Below are 20,571 nucleotides of genomic sequence, written 5' to 3'. Positions count from 1 at the left end.
ATAGATAGATAGATAGATAGACACAGAGAGATGTAATCTCCCAATCTGAATCATTTACCCCAAACATACGTGGGCCTCTGCCTCTGTTCACCACAGTGGCTGGAGTGCTGGCCACCAACTACATGTGACCCGAAGCACATTCTAAGTGAGTTTGATACTCCCATTTTCTGCCTTGTTTGCACTGTCCTCTTGGATTTGTGGCACACAGCGTGGTAGGCAGAAGACTGGGATGAATGAGGAAGGATGGAGTCAATTCATATGCCTGAGGTTTGGCTCTTCGGACTCAGGATGGGGTCTGGACAGACGTGGGGTGCTTCCTTTCTTTAGGCATCCACGTTCTGCTCAGCCGGATTGTATCTGCATGCAAAGGGGAAAAGGACTTGGGAGACATCAGTTCTGCTGTCAGGGGAAGGGGCAGGTTAGGGTTAAGGCACTTTTCTTTTTTTTCTTTTTGGGCAGAGGAAACGAACCAGGGAGCCCCCACTTCTTCCCTGTGTTTTAATTCTAGACTCAGTGATTCTACACAGTTGTCCAGAGTTCAAGAGATACACAGCAGCCCAGTCTTTCGGTGTGGGGTAGAACAGACTGCTGCAAAGTTTTAGGCTGTATCCTGCCTTGTGAGATGGCCAAGCCTCAGCATGATTGCTCTGTGCTTTGGTCTGGAAAGTCTTTACCTCTGGATTCCTGTGCTCTGTGCTCTCTCCGTGTGTCAGTGTGTCAGCAGGTGAGATAAAGGCTGACCCATGGGTGAGCTAGAGGCCTACAGTGGGCAGCGTGGCATCATTCAGCTTGAACGGAGCTGGTGGAGGAGAAGGTAGACCCAAGTAGAGAGGAGAGGAGGTGTGTGTGTGTGTGTGTGTGTGTGTGTGTGTGTGTGTGTGTGTGTAAGGGGGCAGTCTGTGCTGTGTACCAGGCAGAAGAGAGCTTCTTTTCTAGGCAGTGGGCAGCAAAGCGGATGGCAGGGAGGTTTTCCCAAGCCTTACCGTGCATCACCCAGCTGGGATGTTTTGTGTTTTGCTTCCCTTAAACACCAACTCCACCCAGATCCTGACAGGGTTAGCATCCTGCATCCAACTCTCCCCCACCAAAAAATGTCCATCTGCCCTGGGGAGAGGAGAGCCCCAACCGTTTGTCAGTGTGTTGGGTTTTTTTTTTTTTCTTCTTTCTTCTTTTATTTTTTATTTATCCATTTTACATCCCTATCGTAGTCACCTCCTCCCTCTCCTCCTGGCCCCACCATCCTATTCTCTTTCCCCCTCTCCCCTCTCTTCCTCAGAAAAGGGGAACCCCCTCTCACCAACCCACTTCTTCCACTGAGGCCCAACAAGGCAGCGCAGCTAAGGGAAAGTGATCCTAATTGCTGTATATTACTTTAAAATAGAAATGACTGTGCAAAAAGGAAAAGCTCAAACCCAGGTCTCCCCAAAGTCCATTAAGGCTTAAACAGGCTCACTCTCACCAATGGACGTGTTAAAAAACACTCCGTGCTAATTAGCTTGTAAATGAGGCCAAAGAACGTGGATTAATTTTTCCCATCGGGCAAGCGATTGCTGATTTAGCTTGCCTTTTGTTGAGATGATGTATTCATGAAGTTATTTTACATATATATTTTAATGGTTTGTATTCATCATGTACAGCACTGAGCTCCATAGGAACATTTTCATACAAGTATAAAAGGTGCCTTCATCTCCCCCATCCCCCATACTACTCAACCCTTCTCCCTTATGTCTCCCAGACAGTCTCACTTCTCTGTCATGTCATAGCTACATTCATTATTTTTTAAATAATGAATTTATTTATTTATTTAAATAATGAATTTATTTATATATAACTGTATATAACTGGATCTGCAAAGGAGAGAAAATGAGATGTTTGTCCTTTTGAGATGGACTTTTTGTCTAATATGGTGATCTGTGGTGTTTTTTTTTTTTTTTTTTTTTCCAAATAACAGTAGCATCTATATTTCAAAAGCTCTTTTGAAGCAGTGCTGAAGGTACAGGGCTGGAAAGGAATTCCCGTAAGACTGGGGGTTGCACTTGAACTTGGTGATTCTTCTGCCTGGAAATCACAAGGTGTGCTAGTTTTTTAGTGTACGGACATGCGCATTCAATGGTCTACCCTCACTGGGGCAGCAGCCTGCTAGCTAGAAAACAAAATGTGACCCAGTTTGACCACTGATTCCCTGACACCGAGAAAGTAACCATTGTCCTTCCTGACAAACTCGAGTAGCAAAATGTAATTACCAATTTAGCACAGCCCTTCCCCACTCTGGGTGAATGACCCGATGGGAAACAGCAAAGGTTGTTTAGAGTTCAATGGGCCTGATGCATCAAAATTCATCATTATTAATAGGAATGATATGATGGATTGTTTAGCATTAGATGCAGGTGGGTGGGACTTGGCAGCAATGGAATTTCAAGTTCCAGGCGTCTGTGGAGATGCGGAGGCAGGAATTCTCTCCTCCGCTTCTGCCACCAGCAGAGTGTGATGGTGCCAGCCTTGCTGTGGTTTTGCGCAGTGCCCAGCGTGATTTGTTTGTTGTTTCTCCTGGCAAGCATTCCAGTGAGACTGAACACCTCACCAGAGTTGGGCTCTGGTCCTGTGACTGTTCAGCAGAACCACCAGTATCAGTACTCTGCGGAGAGCCTGGCAACCTGGGTGGGAAGCTAGAAGGGAACGTTCTGTGGGCATGAAAAGGCTGCCTTAAATAATTACACTATAGAAGGTGCTGGACACAAGGCACCTTCAGAATTAAGAGCCACAGTAGACTGGCAATCTTATGGCACGGTGTTCTGTGGAGCCTTTAGGCTGGGTTGGAAGGATTTCACCCTGAGTCTGACCTCCATGGTTCCCCGGGTGAGCTTGGATTCCCTTGCCCATGTTTATGGGGATTGGTAGGTAGCCCAGCTCCACTGGGCTCTTAGCTGCACTTTACACAGCCCTGGCCAAGCTGGTCAGTCTAGAGTCCAGCTGCTGGGAGGAAGCAATGCACCTTCTTCCATGAGCTCTCATGGGTGTAGAAGTCTCATGCTGGGATCAAGGGAGTGACTTGGGTAGGTGGGGTATGTGCTGAGAAGGGATACAGTCAGAAAGAGAAGGTGAGTTGTACCAGGGAGACAGACTTACCTGAACTGGCTTTATTACCTTCCCCAGCAGATGCATTATTATACAGCATTATTTAGAGAAACGTTTGGCTGAAAGAGTTGGAGTGGGGCTACTCTTGGCATCTAGTGCATAGACTGGAGATGATGCTAAATATTCTGTAATTTTCAGCTCCCCCTCACCACCATCAAACGCTAATCTGGTCATGGTGGCTTACAGCTGCAATCCAAGCATGAGAGAGGCTGAGACTAAATTTGAGATCAGCCTGGGCCATTTGGTAAACCCCACGCTAGCCTGAGATACCATGTAAGACCCCCTTTCCTTTCAAAATATTATCTAAGCCAACTTACCAATTGTGCAGAGGATAAGAAAGCCAGAAGAAGGGGTGAGCCATTTGGGAAACACATATTTTGATCCTTACAGGCAGAGTTACATCGTTACGGTCTGGTCCTTTTAGGTATTTTTTTTTTCCTCCAAAATTCCAAAATAGGCAGAACTGGAAAATGAGAGGCATGGAAGAAATCGAGTTATTGTTTTGTTTGGGAGCTTGCAAACCACATTGCCACATTAGCTTCAAGAGTAGAGCTGGTGTTTACACGAAGGGAACTGAAGCGCTCTCTTCCAAATGCTGAAGGGAAAAAAAAATGGTTAAGGTTGAGAAAGGATTCGTGTTTGATCCAAGAAGTCATGCTTCTGTGCATAAGAAAGATAAGAACTTTCTCTGTGTTCCCAGTGAATATACAAGTCACTTTCACAGAAGCCTTTAAGGATACAGTGCAGCAGACTCTTTAATCAGGGGCAACACAGGTACAGCCTAGAACCCAGAACAGGATACGGGATAGATGGTGTTTCAGTGTAGTCTGTGGTCCCCTTGACTTCCCTATGCATTTCAGAGGATAAACAAAATGACTGCTGTCATTTTTTTTCTTATTGTTCAGTTTCTTGTTTTCTCTTCCCACCTCACCCGCTGTCTGTCTATACCTACTGAGAGCCATTTGCATAGATGGATGCTGACCTTCCTGTCCCATTCACTCCCATTCTTTCTCAGTTGTCACACCTCCTTCCTTCCTAGGATCACTGGCTGTGGGTTAGGGAGACTCCAGAACAGAGACTCATCCAAAATGCTGTGCTGTAACTGATCCAAAGGGGTTGTGCCTGGAACCCATTCCTCTTCTGACCCCAGCTGCCTCAGGAAACTGCAGATGGATCGAATCTCAGTGTCTTATTGGATTGCAATGCTGTGTCTAATTTTCTGACCAATATCATTATCCTTAGATCTTTCTTGATGTTCCTCCAAATCTCTCCTGCCTGCCAAAGTCCTGCGATTGAGATTATTATTTCCCGTAGAAAGGATTTTCTGGATGAATTTGATTTTTTGTGTGTGGTCTCTGCCTCATGTTTGTGAGTAGAGGAGAGACAATATAATTTTCTGTGATTTCTCTGCAAAATTTTAGTAAAAATAAAAAAAGACTATTGATCTCCTTTCTCTTTCTTCTCCAATGCTCCCTAACCTGTGTCTTCCACTTTTAGACAATGATTTATTTCTAAATATGTACTGCTCACAATACTTGTGGTTTTGTGGGGCCAGTTATCTTGATTTGGAGAGAAATTCTATCTCCTGACTATAGACTGTAACCCTCCCAAGGTCAACCAAGTTTGGGTTGGCCAAAGTTAGAGTGGGGTAGTTTTATGCAAACCTGCCCACAGAGTGCATGCCTTCATCTTCATGGAGTTCTAGAATTATCTTTTCTGCCAGGCTGTTTCTAACTGAGTGCAGGTTTGGGAGCTGGGTTCTTGCTGTTGCAGTCAATGTGTGACCTTAGGTAAGCTATCTGACCTTTCTATGCACCACTCTCCTTATTTGTAGAATAATATAAAAATACAGAAAGTGCAGGGTTCTCCTGAGGGTCAAACGAGATAATGGATGTTATTTAGCATGGTGTCACATAAGCTATCATTGGATAAATATTAACTAGGCGTAGCTGTGTTGGTAATTGAGATGCTAAGAAACTTTTGGAGTCCTTGAACCTTAATGTCGAAGACTCAGACTCTCAATGTTTTCTCCGTCCTAGCAGGCCCAAGTGTGACCTTAAGATGGGAGACTGTGCTCATAGATGTATGCCACGCCTGTCCACAATATAGCGCTCCTCATCAGCATGTCCATGGTGTCACTGTCCTCACCAGTGTTCTTTTACTCAGTTATATCCTCTTGCTCGGAAGCATGGCTGGTTTTCTGCCTATGTCCTATTCTTGCCTTCCAGTAGCACAATTGATTCATCAAGTTCATTGTTGAGGTCTGGCTTTGGATGTGGTCAGGAGAGCTTTCGGTGAAAAGGCTTGGTTTATCTGCCTTCTCCTTCTTTAGGTGTGATGTCTAGACTCAGCCTACCCTGAGGCAGAGATACAGGCATTCTGTACCTCGTCTGCAGGTCTCCGTTGTTGTGTGAACTATGCAAGGCTGGAGCCAGCGCTCAAGGAAACTTCAGCCATTAGAGAGAATTTGGTTGTGGAGGTGGTCAGTGTTTTATGTACCTTTCCTCCTGAGCCTCTTTCTTGTCTTGCTAATCTTTGGAATGGGGCTGTTTGAGAAGCCGGTGTAAGGAAATGTACATACATTAGATACATTTACTATATATGTTTGTGTTGATAATCTCATGTAAGCATTTGTGGGAATGTGAGTATGTTTTCTGTATAACTGACTGTGTCCACATGAGATTCTTCGTATCCTGAGAGGGCTCATTGACTAGTAACCAATGGTACATTGCCTGTCCTTTAATCTTAATAAGGAGGTTATAGGACACCAAGGGCTTAGAAAAACAGCTAGGGTATAAAAGACCTTAGTGTAGGGTATAAAAGACCTTTTTGAGCTAAGGTCTCACTGTGTAGCCCTGACTGGCCTGGAACTTGCTTTATAGATCAGGCTGTCCTCTGACTCACAGAGATCCATTTACCTCTGCCTCCCTGGCAAAGGAGAGAAGGCTCCTAAAAGGACAGCAGACTCTCTTGAGCCTCCTTGCAGACAGCATAGCATCCAGACCTCCAATTTCAACCCCCACTAGCAGGTAATCCCAGAACTCTTCCTGCCACTCAAAAGCTTGCTTCAGCTGCACTGTCTTCGGGAGCCGCCAAGCTGGAGCTGAGCCTGCCATTTTGTTCCTTCTTTAACTGTACTTAGGTGCGTTTCTCTGCAAACGCATAGCTGTCGGTAAAGCCAGCAGTATTCAGTCTCAACATCTGTAGCTCTCAGGCCACCAGGGAGCAGAGAAGATGAAGTGTTAAGGCCAGAGAGTCAGGTGCAGCGTGCTTGTTCCTGTTGGGACCTGCTGACTCCCACCTCTTTGCAGTTTCTTTGCCTAAGGTGTTTTTAGAGTAGTTCTTAGGCCAGCAGAAAAGTTCCTTCTCTGTTTACGTCTGCTCCATTCTCTTCTGTTCGGAAGCACAAGTTTAGAGGTTTTTTATCAAGCCTAGTGATAGGAGTCATGGAGACTTTAGGAATAGGAAGACAGTCTCTATCCCTACAAAATTCTGTGAGGAACAGAGAAGTGCATACATCATGTGTGGCAGAACAGCTGTGGGACCCCAAAGAAGAGCTGTCCACCAGGTGGCTGGAAGGTTGGGTAGGTGAGGCATGATATAAGGAGACCAAGATGGCTTCTGGGGACATGAAAAGTCCTAATGCCATTAAGAAAGACCCAGGTGGACATCCTGGGAAGGGGTGAGCATATGTAAAGTGTGGGAGTGTGGGAGACCCTGAGCATTGGCCAGTTGACTCTGTATGGGTGGAGAGTGGGAATGAGAAAGGACCCTGGGCAAGAGGATGGGTGCAAACAGCAGGTAATGAGAAGGCAGAGGCATGTGCCAGGCTAGCCCCGATGGATCTCAGGACATCAGAGTGCTTTAACAAGTAGGTGAGGGGGACATGTCTATGATTCTGTGAAACTACTATTACTGGAACAATCGCAGGTTGGGAGAATAAACAGATCCACTGAGGACCACCACCTTATGTTGGCCAGAGTTGTTAAGCAAGCACCAAAGTCTCTCAACTTCATCAGGGACAAACAAAAAAATAGGAAACTGATGATGGATCAGGACTCCAAATTCAGCTCACTCGGCCCCAGGGTCAGGAGCTGGTTGGTTCTTTACTCTTTGTCTAGGGAAGGGTTAACAAAATGAGAATTGTTTGCTTGTACGTAGATAAAGAGATTTGTGATTGAAAGCAGAAAGGTTGGGCAGGGTGGTGGGGAGGCATGCAGAGAAACAGTGGATGACAGCACAAATGAGAGCTCCAGCTAGCAAGGCTGCCTGTGACTCACTCTTGAACCTGAAGCTAAGCTGAGGGAGCTCATAGTTGCCTGCTTCACAGGGAAGGTACAGGGGACCTTAACATTTCAGAGTGCTCACTCATCTGAGAAGACCCCAGACTGATGCAAAGAATTTGACCACAGAAGAGAGTGGACCTTGGGGAGTAATGTCATCAATGGTGACTTGGCTCAGGGGAGGCTTGGCTCAGAAGGTGGAGAGGAGCCTTTGACAGTGTTACATTGGGAAGTGAACTTGTCAGAATTCGCTTCTCCAGGCTGATGTTAAGCGCTTAGAATATGCTAAGCATATTTTCTATGCCTTGACTTTCAATCCATCCTCACAGTTACTTGGAGAAGAGAGGACTTCCTGTCAACATTTCTGATTTATAGGTGAAACACACAGGCACAGACATACAAACACACACACACACACACACACACACACACACACACACACACACCTAAAATCAAGCCACAGAGCTTATGTAACTTGTCCAAGGCTACACAGCAAGTAGACTGAGCAAAGGCACAAGTCCACATAGTTAAAGCTAAACCACAGAGTCCTAACGCTTGCTACTTAACTAGCCTGGCTGGTTAGGGGATGCGGGCACGAGTGTGCATGTTGTCAGAGTTGCTCAAACTCATCTGACATGTTTCCACGTGCTCACATAGGATAACAACATAGTAAGAAAAAGTCACAAAAAGTTAACTCTAATCAGGTAGTGGAGAAGCTCGTAAGGAGGCAGTGTCTTTGTTAACAAACCTTCTATTGGCCAAAGGAGGAAAGGGTGGAAGAAGAGGCTGAGGTTATCTGTGTGCATAGAGAGTGTACATCAGTGCAGCCGGGGCTCACAGAGCCAGGAGTGGCCCAGGAGCCGCAGGGTGGGTCCTGCAGCCACATCCTCGGGACCCTGCCCTCTTTCAGTCTGGCTTATGTGATCTGCATGAACTCACTGCCAGAACCCTCTTTCTCTTAGATTCTTGGTTTTAGATGTGTGTGTGTGTGTGTGTTTGTCTGTCTGTGTCTATGGTTTTTTTCAATGGCTTGAGAGGTCTGGGAGCTTCGTTCATAGCCTTGCACTGACAGTAAGAACTTGAAAGAAATGCCAACATCAACTGGCCTGCTTTCTAGCCTGGACAGCGGTGGAAACGTCTCGGAACAAGAGGAGGGCACCACTCAGCAAGTACAGACTAGCGATGGAGACAGGTGCTATTCCCTAGCGATGGAAACAGGTGCTATTCCCCACCGATCCTGCTGAGTACCTGTCTCTGAGCTAATAACAGCCTATCTCCCTCCACCTCTTTTCTTGCTCTCTCTCTGGGTCCCTCAGGCTGTTTCCTGGATTCTTTTTCCCTTTCTCTCTCTCCCACCATCCATGTTTTGCTTGTCTCCTCTTCCTCACAGGTCTCCTAGAATGTGGATCCGTTTCTCTCCTCTTCACTTCAATGGTTTTTCATTTCTCCTTCCCCTGACTCCCCTTCCCTCTTCCTCTGCATCCTCCCCACACATACACACACACGGAGAAAGAGAGGGGGGTGGGAGAGAGCGATGCTCTCACTCATGCTGGCTCACGTTCTCTTCAGATTTAAAGAGAGAGAGAGGCTGGCTCCATGCTCCCCCCCCCCGCCTCAGGAGTGCTAAAAACCCAGCCCATCTGTTGTAGATCTGTTCATTATTTGAAATTTTGCCTTATGGAGAAAGACGGCAGCTAGAATGCCTATATTTTCCCCACTCCTCTCTTTGAACACAGAGAAGTGATTTCTTCTCACCAAATCAGCACATTAATAAACACTTGGCATGGCTGTGGAAGCCATATTGACATTCTCCTTTTAGAGGAAACGCTGTAGTGGCTTTCGCCAATGGGCACTTCATGAAATTTTGATGACTGAAATGATGTGTGCTAGTCGTGGCTTAATCACTAGCTCACAGACATCCGCTCTCCTCCTCTGTGCTGTTTGCCCAGATCAGGCCATAGAGATGTTGTCAATAGGAAAAAAGGAGGTTAGAGTAGTTCAGTCAGCAAGCTTCGGGCTGGGGTTTGAGTGTGTGGGCTGTTCAAGACAAGAAGCCTAGATTTCCAGCGAAAAGTGTTTTTGGAAAGCCTGGAAATGGTGGGAGTCCAATGTGCTCAGAGATCTAGAGGGGAACATTTTGGAAGGTCTGCCCAGGCAGTTTCTTTGCTGATGGCGTTGTGGTGGGACCCCACCATGACAGCCTCCTCAGAGGGCCTCTCCGGTCCCACATGGCTGCCTCAAGGAAGACTAAACGCAACTCCTCCTTTCCTGTTCCCCTTGTACAATGTTCAGGGGCTCCGGCTTTCCAAGCAGCCCCCACCAAGAGGCTCATTTAGCTCAGGCTCTCTGCCATCATATTTGTAGTCAAACTCACGTAGTACGGTGTAAAAACAGCTGTCTGTATTCTAGTGTTCTCTCTGTCTTCAGGGAAGACAGCAATATTGGGGAATTCTGGCCTAGTTTCGTGACCAAGCCCCTCCTCGGCTTCTCTGTTATGTCCCTTGCTATTCCAATGGCTGCCCAGGGCAAGTGGGACCATGGCTTTTCTTCACCGGAGCAGATCTGCTTGTTCTGTGAAAGCTCCCTCCACACTTCCTGGACACAAACCAAGCCCTGCACTCCTAAGCAGAATCAATGGGCTGAATGAAATACAGTCACTTCCTATGCACAAGTGGGGGCTCTGCATGAGGGCCAGTGTCACGCGCACTCATTGAAGGATGGAGGAGAGCCTGGGGGTGGGTGGACGACAGGAGGCCGAGGTCTATTCTTAGCCCTGTTGCTATGTGATGCTGGGCAGGCCATGGAGGCTTATGTTCCTCTTGGCTCAGTCAGCTCACAACATTCTGCATCACGGATCCCACCCTGGGCATGTCCTGCCCCATCCCTTTGTAGTAAAGTGCCTGGTTGGTGAGGCTGGGGAGGGAATCCTGAACTATCTACACATACCAATCAGCGTCCAGGGAGGACGACAGAAGAAACACAGGAGACTCAAATGAAAGAATTGGTTTGCATGGAGGCGGTCAGCTGTGGGCAGCCTAGTGGTCTCCGAGTCTCTCCACTTTCTGCTGTGGACTCTTTTTGCTCATCAGAAGGAAGCTTAGTCTCTGGGCATCTTCTTCTGTTCCAAAATTCAAACTGCAGCCTTCTTCACCTGCTCTGTGACCTCGAGGTGACAGATAACACATCTGTTGGGCCACCTAGCCTTCAGTAAGGGTAGCAGAGAGTAAAGTTGGGTGCTTATTCCCATGGTTTTTCTTGTTGGATCATAATGGTTAACTCCATTCCCCTAAGGCCAGGGCTCCTGCCAAATGGCCCTTGCATACCACTGTCTTTCTGCTGTCTGATATTCTGATATCTCTCTATTTTTCTCTTTTTGTAGAACTAAAAGAATGAGGAACAGAGTTCATTCTCCCCTAAGGCACACAGGCTGTCCCATGTGCATATTTTTTGGTTTCTTGTTGCTAAAACAAAGTATCTGAGGTTGAGTATTTTACAAAGTAAAAAACAAAAAGTTACTTTAGCTGACTGTTCTGGAGATTCAAGATGCTCCCAGCACCTGGATGGCTGTGGTGAGGACCTTGTAGTCACATTACAATATGGCAGATAGCATCATGAGGGCCCTCATGTGAAAGAAGGAACTACCTCAGACTGAGACAGGAAGCCAGCATAATTCAGGGTCCAGGCACTCTTTGTAATAACCTGGCCTAACCATGTCCACTGGGCTCTGCTTCTCAAATTTTCCATTGTCTCTAAACACTGGAGCAGAGCACGGACCTTTATGGGACATGTTCAGACTGTGTCATGGAGATAGTTACATTCACCAGGGATCGCTGAACAATGAGAAAGCTCATCAGCACCCTGGGAGTGTAGTAGGGTGGCCTGATGTCTGTGGAGACGGAAGGAAGGGAGATTCTCTGAAGCTGGGATGCTTGGCTTGAACCTGGACAGATCTTACGGTCAGCAGACAAACTTTGGTTGTGGGATAGCACTGCAAGGACTCACCCCATCATACTTGAAGATGAAGAAATATGCTTTTAAATGTGCCCTGTTTCAGTTTGCAAACAGACCAGGGGCTGCAGTTGTGCACAGCTGGCTCCAGGTACCCAAACACCATCACTAGGCCTCTACTTTTCCCTTTGCCTATTTCTGCTCTCTGATCTCCTGGAGTCAGCCCACTTCTCAAGCAGGCTTTGTCCACTCTGGAAAATGGGGTGAGATGGGAAATGTTGTAGTTTCTGGAGTATTAACCTTACATGTGCCATTGAGTGTATGGCTAGACAGAGACATACGCCTCTCCAGTTTTTACAGAGCCAATACTTCAGGATAGCCCAGCAGGGTGGCCAGGCTCCTAGCTGAGAGCAAAGGAAGGGGAAACATTGCAAAGTATGAGCAGAGCACAACCTCCAGAAGATGCCATTACGGAGCCAACTCGCAGGCCGCACAGGTGCGGAGGTGTAAAACCTGACAGGAAAAAACTGAAGGGAAGAGGGGTTGTTCGGATCTCCAGTTTTTGCAGAGAGTGCAACTCATAGTGGAGAGGACTGCATGGTGACAGGAGACAGGCTCTCTGGCGGCGGAAGCGTGTTGCTGACTTGTTCACGTCTCCGTTGTTCAAGATGCAGAGAATTCAAAGGGAGGTGTGGGGGTGGGGGACACGTTACAGCTCTCAAAGGCCCGTCTCTGCCAGCCCTGACTCCCTTCCTGAGGTTCTATAGCCTCTCAAGTCTGCACCACCAGGTGAAGAACCTGGTGTTGGAACCTGTTTGCACCATTAACAGTTTCTTTCCAGCAGACAGGAGTTTAAGACTTGCTTTTTACCTGAGATAAGGTTTTTTTTTTTACTTGTTTTGGATTTTTGGAGGTCACAGTCCACAGTGAGTGACCCCATTGTTTTTGGGTCTCTAGCAAGGGACCTCCTCCTAACTGGAGACCATAGAAAAGCAAACGATTCTCCATTAAACTGGAAAACAGGAAGAGGATGTCAGAGATCCCACACCTCCCTCACAAGTAAGACTTCTCACAGGGTCCCAAAGCCCCTCCCACACCCATTTTTTTAACTCATGGGCTTTCTGAGAGGCGCTCACCCAAACTATTGCAAAGGGAATGGCAAAGCATTTTGGGAATTCCCAAACTATGTTTTTGGCTGTCCATTTCATTGATGTAGCTAGAGTATAGGGTCGAGGTAAGAACAGCTCAGCTGGGCTAGGGCCAAGGCTCGACTGGAGAAGTGCTGCTTAGACACGAAGACCTGAGATTTCCTTCATCACTCCTAAAAGCCAGGTTGGCACTGCACATCTGTGACTCTAGTGTTGTTAGAAACAATGATGAAAATCCCAACTGTTCTATTTTACCAATAAGGACTCAGGAGTCAGTTGCTGGGGTGAAAACATGCTAGCTCAGAGAGGCAGAGAGAGCACCCAGCTGTCCTTCCTTCTAAGCTCAAGTCTGCATGGAAAAAACCCAAAAGGCTCACTAGTACAACTGACAGCCGAGGTGGAAAAGGCCAAAAAACCCAAGGCCAAAGGCTTGCCTATGAGTTCAAAGCCCCAAAAGCCAGGGAGCTGAAGAGCTGAAGCCTAAGCTAAAGCCAGAGCTTGAGCTGATGGATCTGCTTCTTCTCCACCATGTCTTAAACACCCCTCAACTCAAAATCCTTCCCACTCTTTAATCCCTGTCAGTTGGTTTCTTCCTCTGCCTCTTGACCAAGGGTTAACTTTATTAGATCTGGTATACAGAGAGCTCTGGGATTAAAGGTGTGTGCTAGGGCTGGGTAAGCCACACCATAATTACTTGTTTTACAATAAACAGAACATTCTTGGATTAAAGATGTGTGTTAGGGCTCAACCAAACCACAATTTGGGGGCTCACAATGGGATCAAATATCCTGCAACACCTTAGTGCTGAGGGGCCAAAGACAGAACTACCTGTGGAGCTCAGTGGGCATCCAGCACAGCCAATCAGGGAGTTCTGAGTGTAGCGAGAGACCTTGCCTCAAAAACAGAATGGAGAATGGCAGAGGAAGACATCCTGCCTGGGTGCTTGCCCTCCACACATCTGTGCACAGACATGCACACATGGATACCACACATATGCAGTAATTAATCACAAAACGAACAACAGTGTCCTGGCACTGAGGGGGCAGCCCTTGAGGGACAGCAAAGAAAAGCTTTGATAGAGCTGCATACCTGAGCTTTATCTGAAAAATAAAGCTATTCTGCAGTTGTAAACCTCAGAACAGAAAGTCACATGGCCTCATCTAAAACAGAAGGAAGTGCTTTGGGGGAAATCACAGATTTATGTCCTCCTGGGCTGGGCTCCTCGCTAGGCAGATCCAGGACCCCTGGCTGCCTTGTGTAAGGCCAGTCACTCCTAGAGGAAGGTTGTGTGCATTTTAAGATGACTTTGGAATAGTACTTTCACAAGGCTCCAAAACTTTTCTCTGCAGGGCTCCAGGGTCCCGGCTAATGCGCCAGATTGCCGGCTGGGTTCTTGCTCGGCCAGCTCTGTGGAGCCAGGAACATTTGCAAGTAGCTCCTGGCCCTGGCACCAGCCCTGACAGGCAGCCTCCTAGCTGCTGCTTGCGGAGATAGCACCCCTGGCATGCTCCTATGAGTCACTGGGGCTCCGTCTCACTCAGAGCAGGCACTAAGCCATGAGTGCTCTGTTCTCCCCGTAACAGCCAATCACTAAGGAAACCAGATAATCACGCCGTCATTTCTCATTTGTCAAGACCCACCTGGCTCCCTCCGTGCAAAATAGAGACTGACAAGTCTGGTGGGGGCGGACGTGGATGGGGTGGAGGAAGCAGAGGCATTTTGCTGAGAGTGACTGCAGGGAGCGTCCGTGATAAGCAGTTCTAGATGAGCAGGAGTGGAGGGGTACACGGCTCAGGCCCTGGGTAGCCTGGTCAAAACTCCAGACACTGCCTCTTGCTAGCTGGTGTCGTGGGCAGGTTGTTACTTTTTTCCGACCTTTAATTTTCTTGTCTGTGAGATGTGGCGATGAGCAGGGAGCTTGCACAGTGCCTTCGAGGCAAGAGCCATCAACCAGTTCAGCCTTCCGATTGCTGTAGTCATGTCTCTGATTCCCTCTCCTCTGCTTGTCTGACTTCATTTCCATCTGCATCTGGACCCACAGCCCCAGGTCCTGTGAAGACAGCAGGGACAATGTCGGTGGCCTTGGCTCCTAAGCCTTCTCAGCAGCGCCTTCCTTCTTATACTTTGAATTACAACTCCTTCTAGGAGAGGAAGGGTAATTACAGACCTAGAAGGCATGTGAGGTTGATTTATTGTGCAGGAATATTTAGTGTGCAAATATTTCCACAGGTTCTTTCTTAAGAACTCAGGCTATAAACTGAGAGCCCTAACTCTGTTTACTCTGTTGGTTTTTTTTTTCTTCTTCTTCATCTTTCTTGTATATGTGTGTGTGGTATCTGCATGCTTGTTCATGGGGGTGTGCACACACAGACGTGTGTCTTACTAGACAGTTTGCTTGGGAAATCTCCATCTCCACCTATGAGGTTTGGTTTACACATGGGTCACCACACTCACTGGCATTTTACTTGGGTCTGACAATCTGAACTCTGGTCCTCTTTTTTTTTTTTTTTTTTTTTTGTCTGATCGACCTCTTTACCACTGAGCTATCTTCCCAGCCTGTGTTGCTTCCCTGGTCCACGCACCAAGCACAGCTGATCTCCTTTCTGTCCTACACGGTGCTGATCTGCAAGCTGAGAAAGCCATGTTCAAGGTGTTTATGTAATTCACCCAGGGGCACACCAGAGGATGTGGCAGAGCCGACTTCGACTCCCATTTAGGTAGCTGACTCAAAAGCTTTGTTCCATGCCCAAGGCTTCTCTCTGGGGAACAGGGACTGCATCGGGGCAAAGGACCGCCAGTGACATTGTGAGGGTCCGTGGGTGAGGTGTAGGGCCCTATGGAATCACTTGAAGAGGAATAGAAGTGAAGAAATGAATTACATCAGCAATTCGGTGATTTGGCAGATACCCTGATAAGATCTGATCGGGTTTTGTCACCTGTTTCGACTTTCTTTTTAATTACCAGTGGGTCGAAAGGATAAAGAAATCAAATCTCTCACTCACAGCGAAACCTGCACAGTGCAGCCTTGGTCTTTTCAGGCATGACGGGCCACCAATTTGCTATTGGGGTGAACTGTCTCAAAGAATCCCAATTGGGAGTCGAGGGTGGGCATGACACAGAATGTAACAATCTGGATGAAGGCAACCCTCAAGATGATTAGTTTATATGCTCTCTTGACTGGATGAGGGTGGAGTCTCCCAATGTCAGATCTAAAGCATCCACCCCATAAGCATTGTGAGCACTTCCCAAACAGCCTCCGACAAGCCTGACGGGGGACTTTCCTTACTTCCCTGCTGTATATGGAAAAGCTGAAAGAAAGGGACACATTTAGCCATCCCTCAGTATCTGAGTGGTGCTGGATCCAGGGCCTTCCTCAAACACTCCAATCTCTCGATGTTCAGGTCCTTAACAAAGAAAGAGTGACGTGGAGCTCCATTTACACATACCCCTTGCACAACTCTCCCTCTACCTGAAGCCATCCCCAGACTGCTTATAACACCCAAATGCAAGGACAAGAGTCACCGCATTATAACATATGGAATAGTGACAGGGAAATTAATCCCTGTGCATTCAGTACAGAGGAGGTGCTTTCTTTCTCAGGATTTGCAATCCATGACTACATTAGTAGATAGGGGTCCCAAAGGTACAGAGGCCATGGGGTAGGAGAGGGTTACCTCTTTGTTCTTTTCTTGTCGTGTGTGATCTCCCCAGAGTTTGGTTATTCATAAGAGCATCCACCTCAAAGTGATGCAAAAGGTAGAATAAGATGATTAAGAGGGAAAACTGTTCCACCTAGTACACAGTAACTGCACTGGATAGTCAACATCGGGATGACAACAGCGGCTGTGGCAGAAATGATGATTATGTAATAAAGGTCTCGGTGACTTTGGAAGGTCAATTGTTCTAAAAGGTCAATTGTTCTTCACACCCCACCCCAGTTTAAAGACTTGTTTCCTAAAACCAAGAGGAAAAAAAAAACAACATACCACCCTTGGGGAGCCTATCGCCATGTTTATGTGAAATTTGACTCTCTGTGGAAGCCGGTGGGTGGGTGGCAGGCAGTTCCCTCCACTTTCTGTACTAGAGTCTTGCACAGAGTGGCTCTGGGACCCGGGCAGTCTGAGAGCGTTGCAATCACACTGGCATGACCCTCACAGTCCTTCTCTGCCTGGTTCATTCCTCATGGGATCCCTGGGGTCGCAGACTCTGAAAACACTTTACCACCTCGTGTTCATTTTCTTTCTCTTCTTCAGGCACAAGTGAGTTGCCTTTTTAGCTGCGTGCCTCGGATGGTGCGATCCATGAGGCACGCGGTCCCCTCGTCTCTGTCAACTGGAGCTGTAGCTCAAGAGCTGGGATGGACTTGAGTCTTGAGAGTGAGGAGAGTTTATGAAGACTGAGATGAAAGGCAGCAGGTTTCCAAGCTCTGTGTTGGCTGCTGGAGAGTGGAGACCAGAGGGCTGCATTTTGAATCAGCTCTTCCAGGCCTTCCAATGCCGGGGTTGCTTAGAAACCAGCTCATGATGGTGAAGGGAGGCATGAAATCAGTCCAATAGGACTGATAGCTGCTTGGTAATCAAGGGGCTGTTTTCTTCACGTGAGACTGGACTGATTCTGAGAGTTGTTTTGTTTTTTTACGTAATCTTCCTATCCCTACCAACACTAATGGTACATGCTCCTAAAAGGCAGTAGGAAGAGGGTTTTGCTCACAATTCCACTTGGGGTAAAACTTGACTTCTTAGCATCCCTAGCAGGTTGTTTGTAAAGAGCAGCATGTGACAGGACCCAAGAAATCACACACCGGACAACTCATTCCAAAACGGAACACAATGTGCCTACTGGAGAACCCTGATGATGGTGTCCGTCACAGTGAACACGGTGGTATGGGAATAACTGGTCCAGGGATGCTGAGATGAGATGATTGGTGTACGTGGCACTTAGGAAAGCATGGGGAGGGAAGAAGGAGAGTAGTCAAAACCCCACAGCTAGCACAAGGCAGGTGTTTGTACCCAGCTCATGTGGATGTGACACTCTCAAGCAAGGAGCTCACCCTGCCGCTTGCTTCCTTGACAAAAACCACAGCAGAGTCCCAAGCAACGAGCTTATCAGCACCTGGCTGGAAAGGGCAGGAAGCCAGATTCTCCCCCAAGAAGTCTGTCCAGTTGTCTTTTACTTCTCCCACCACACCATTCTGACCTGTCGGGACTAGTTGGCTACTTGTTATGTGCACATCTGGAAAAGCAGATGGAAATTTGTACAGATGTCTGTAGCGGTTGTCTAATTAAGATTGTCATGACATTGCCCACTTGTCTTGCCGGGAGTAGGCAAGTGTGTGGATAGGCTGCAGTGTGTGTGCGTGTGCATGCGTTGCTAACTCAGAAGCTTTTGCAGTGAACAAAGCCTGCAGATCCAGCTGGTGCCTCGAATCCAGGGCTTAGGAAATCCAGGGCGGGCATTTCCGACCTGTAAAGAACAGGCTGAGAATCTCCTCGACTCAGCAAGGCCACATGGGCATCTCTGGGTATGAATTCACCTGGTAGTTTGTTACCTGTCTCCTGCCTAGGATAGAAATGTGAATGGCCAATCTGGATCCATTTCTCAGGAGAGTTTTGTGGCAAGCATGATGGCCTAAGGCTGACTCACTGCTTCCCAAATAACGCAGGTTCCCTTATTGTATCAGTGAGATACGGATTTAGATTTTTTAAGTGTTTCACAGCTTAATAAGTATATTGCCCTGTCTTTTAACCCTCACAAGCACCTCTCTACAGTCCTGTCTGTGTGACAGATGGAGAAAGTGGGGCTTGGAGACAGCCAATGTCTTGGTCAAAATGTAGATGAGTATTAGCAAACGTTGGCAGAGTTCAGCCCACTATATACACACTGACAAGTTCACCACTTTGCTCATTAGTTTATGTTCCCATGTGTCCATTCAGCACATATTGGGTACTTTCTACTCCTAACGTCAATGAGGTGACAAAGGAGGAAGATGAAAATATAAAATACATTGTGCTCTTCGATTAGAGGGCCAATAACAGAAGGAGCAGATCAATTATTGGCTCGTGCTGTGAAACCCAATTAATGGTTCTACCATTTATATTTAAGTCAAAATAAGAAATATTAAGGCTCTAAACCTTCTAGCCAATTCTACAGCCCCTAGGGATATTTATTCACACCTATTCATCTGCAAACCTTGGGATGGTCTGCTACCTTCCCTGAATCAACACACGTCTCAGTTTGACATTATTTGCTGAATACATCCATTTCCTTTCTTTGATTTCTAAAAAGGAAAAGGCTGAATCAGGCCATTTTTTAGCCCGAGTTATCTCCACCAAAGCTTGCCTCTCACTCCCTTCATCCTTATCTTCTGGGACAAGATGATGTAATTCCATACTGCCATCATCCAGTCTTAAAGGGGAAACTGAGAAACAGCTCTTAGGTCCTCTCTGGAGTCAGTTTGTATTTTTCATAACAGATGGTGCCTTGAGTTTGTGATATGTTCCCACATGTCCTCTTTTCTTTACTACACGATAAGCTTTGTAAGTGAGAGAACGGTGGTATCTTTATCACTGTACCTTCTGCAGAAGTTAGTATATCCCATAGTAAGTTAAATGTCACTATTACTCAGTAGGTGTCCCAGAATGTCATAGCTCATCTCTCCAAAGACTCCTTTGAGCAGTACTGGGGAGTTCTCCTGGTCCTCTACCCTAAGGAGCACTGTGACAACACTGCCCCAAAGATCTGACTCCCACAGAATGACTTTTCTATAGCTCATACTCTTTCTGTTGCTAAGCATTTGCCTCCCTCCCATTCAGCTTAACCAGTGTTGGGTTCTCCAGACCCTTTGGCAGATAGAACATTTTCTGCTTGAAGTAATTTAGAGTCTTTGGACAAAGCAGCCTGAAAATCATCAGGCCACATCTGGTTTGCTGTGTGTCAATATCTCTGAGAGGCAATTGGTGTGGGTATTGAGAAATTCTCTCAGGAATTCTCAGAACCTTGACCAATGTCCATGCCCCAGAGAGAATCAGGGAGCAAGTTGATGTGAGCTTCTTTGCTCACATCAAGGTCACAGGTGGGTTTGGGATCCAGGACAGGGGCCACCTGGGAATGGAGGATGGAAAGATTCTTAATTTGCTTTGAAGGGTCAGGATTTTTTGTCAGAGGGTAAAATTGTAGTTATCTGGAACTTTCCAAAAATATTTGCTGTATACATTGACACATGACATCAAGAGTGTTTTAAGGCAGACAGTAGGTATCTTTGGAGGGGTTTTGTCATTTGATCTCTCAGAACTTCTCAAAGTATAAGGCTGCCACTGGATTTGTGCTCAGTAGGAACCAAGAACACATCTTTGGATAAGGGCAGCTGTAGCTGGGTAGTCAGGTGTATACTTACCTTCACAAGTACATGCAGAGGCCAGAGGTCAAGGTTGAGTGCCTTCCTCTATTGTTCTCCACTTTACTTTTTGAGACAAGGTTTCTTATTCAAACTCCAGTTTGCTATTTCCATTAGACTGGGCTTCCAGAAAATCACCTGTCTCTGTGGCCCCAGCATGATCATTACCAGTGCACAATACCACATGGACTTTATGTGGATACTGAGGCTCTGAACCCATTTTCAGAGGCTATCCTGAGCCTCCAAGTTGGGCAAAATTAGTTATGCTCCAAAATCCCCACAGGCACACCAATCTCACTATCCCCATTCTATTTGGGAATTGTTGGAGCCATACCACACTCATTTAATTGGCCCAATTTCTCTGAAATACCCAGTACAACATGGCAGTTACTCACCAAAATGGGCAGCCAAACATTTGATACATGGCACAAGTGAGTTGTGATGTGTGTGGTTATAAAGTAGACATGGATTTTAAATACTGGGCATTAAAAAGTGAAATGTCCTTGTTAGTTATTTCATATCGATTGTGTGTTAAAATGACTACGTGTCCAATATACTGGGTGAACTAAAAAATACCATTAAAACTGCCAGACATGGAGACACATGGCTGCTATCCCAGTACTCAGGAGGCTGAGGCAGGAGGATTGCCTTGAGGGTAGTCTGG

At 46.8% G+C, this 20,571-nt stretch overlaps 1 long non-coding RNA gene across 1 annotated transcript in view; it reads right to left on the bottom strand.

Moving 5' to 3' along the window:
* Positions 1 to 213: 213 nt before the first annotated feature.
* LOC132654099 (uncharacterized) overlaps positions 214 to 20,571 on the bottom strand; it is a 32,242-nt gene continuing 11,884 nt past the window's right edge. Inside the window, exons 3-4 of the long non-coding RNA XR_009591783.1 lie at positions 3,453 to 3,598; positions 214 to 357 (exon numbers count right to left, since the gene is read on the bottom strand). This is a non-coding gene — a long non-coding RNA (uncharacterized LOC132654099). The remainder of the gene's footprint in view (positions 358 to 3,452; positions 3,599 to 20,571) is intronic.

The sequence above is a fragment of the Meriones unguiculatus genome, chromosome 5 (assembly GCF_030254825.1).
Source record: "Meriones unguiculatus strain TT.TT164.6M chromosome 5, Bangor_MerUng_6.1, whole genome shotgun sequence".
Taxonomy (NCBI): Eukaryota; Metazoa; Chordata; class Mammalia; order Rodentia; family Muridae; genus Meriones; species Meriones unguiculatus.
Note: the sequence above shows the minus strand (reverse complement) of the source record. Positions and strands in the feature narration are given on the sequence as shown.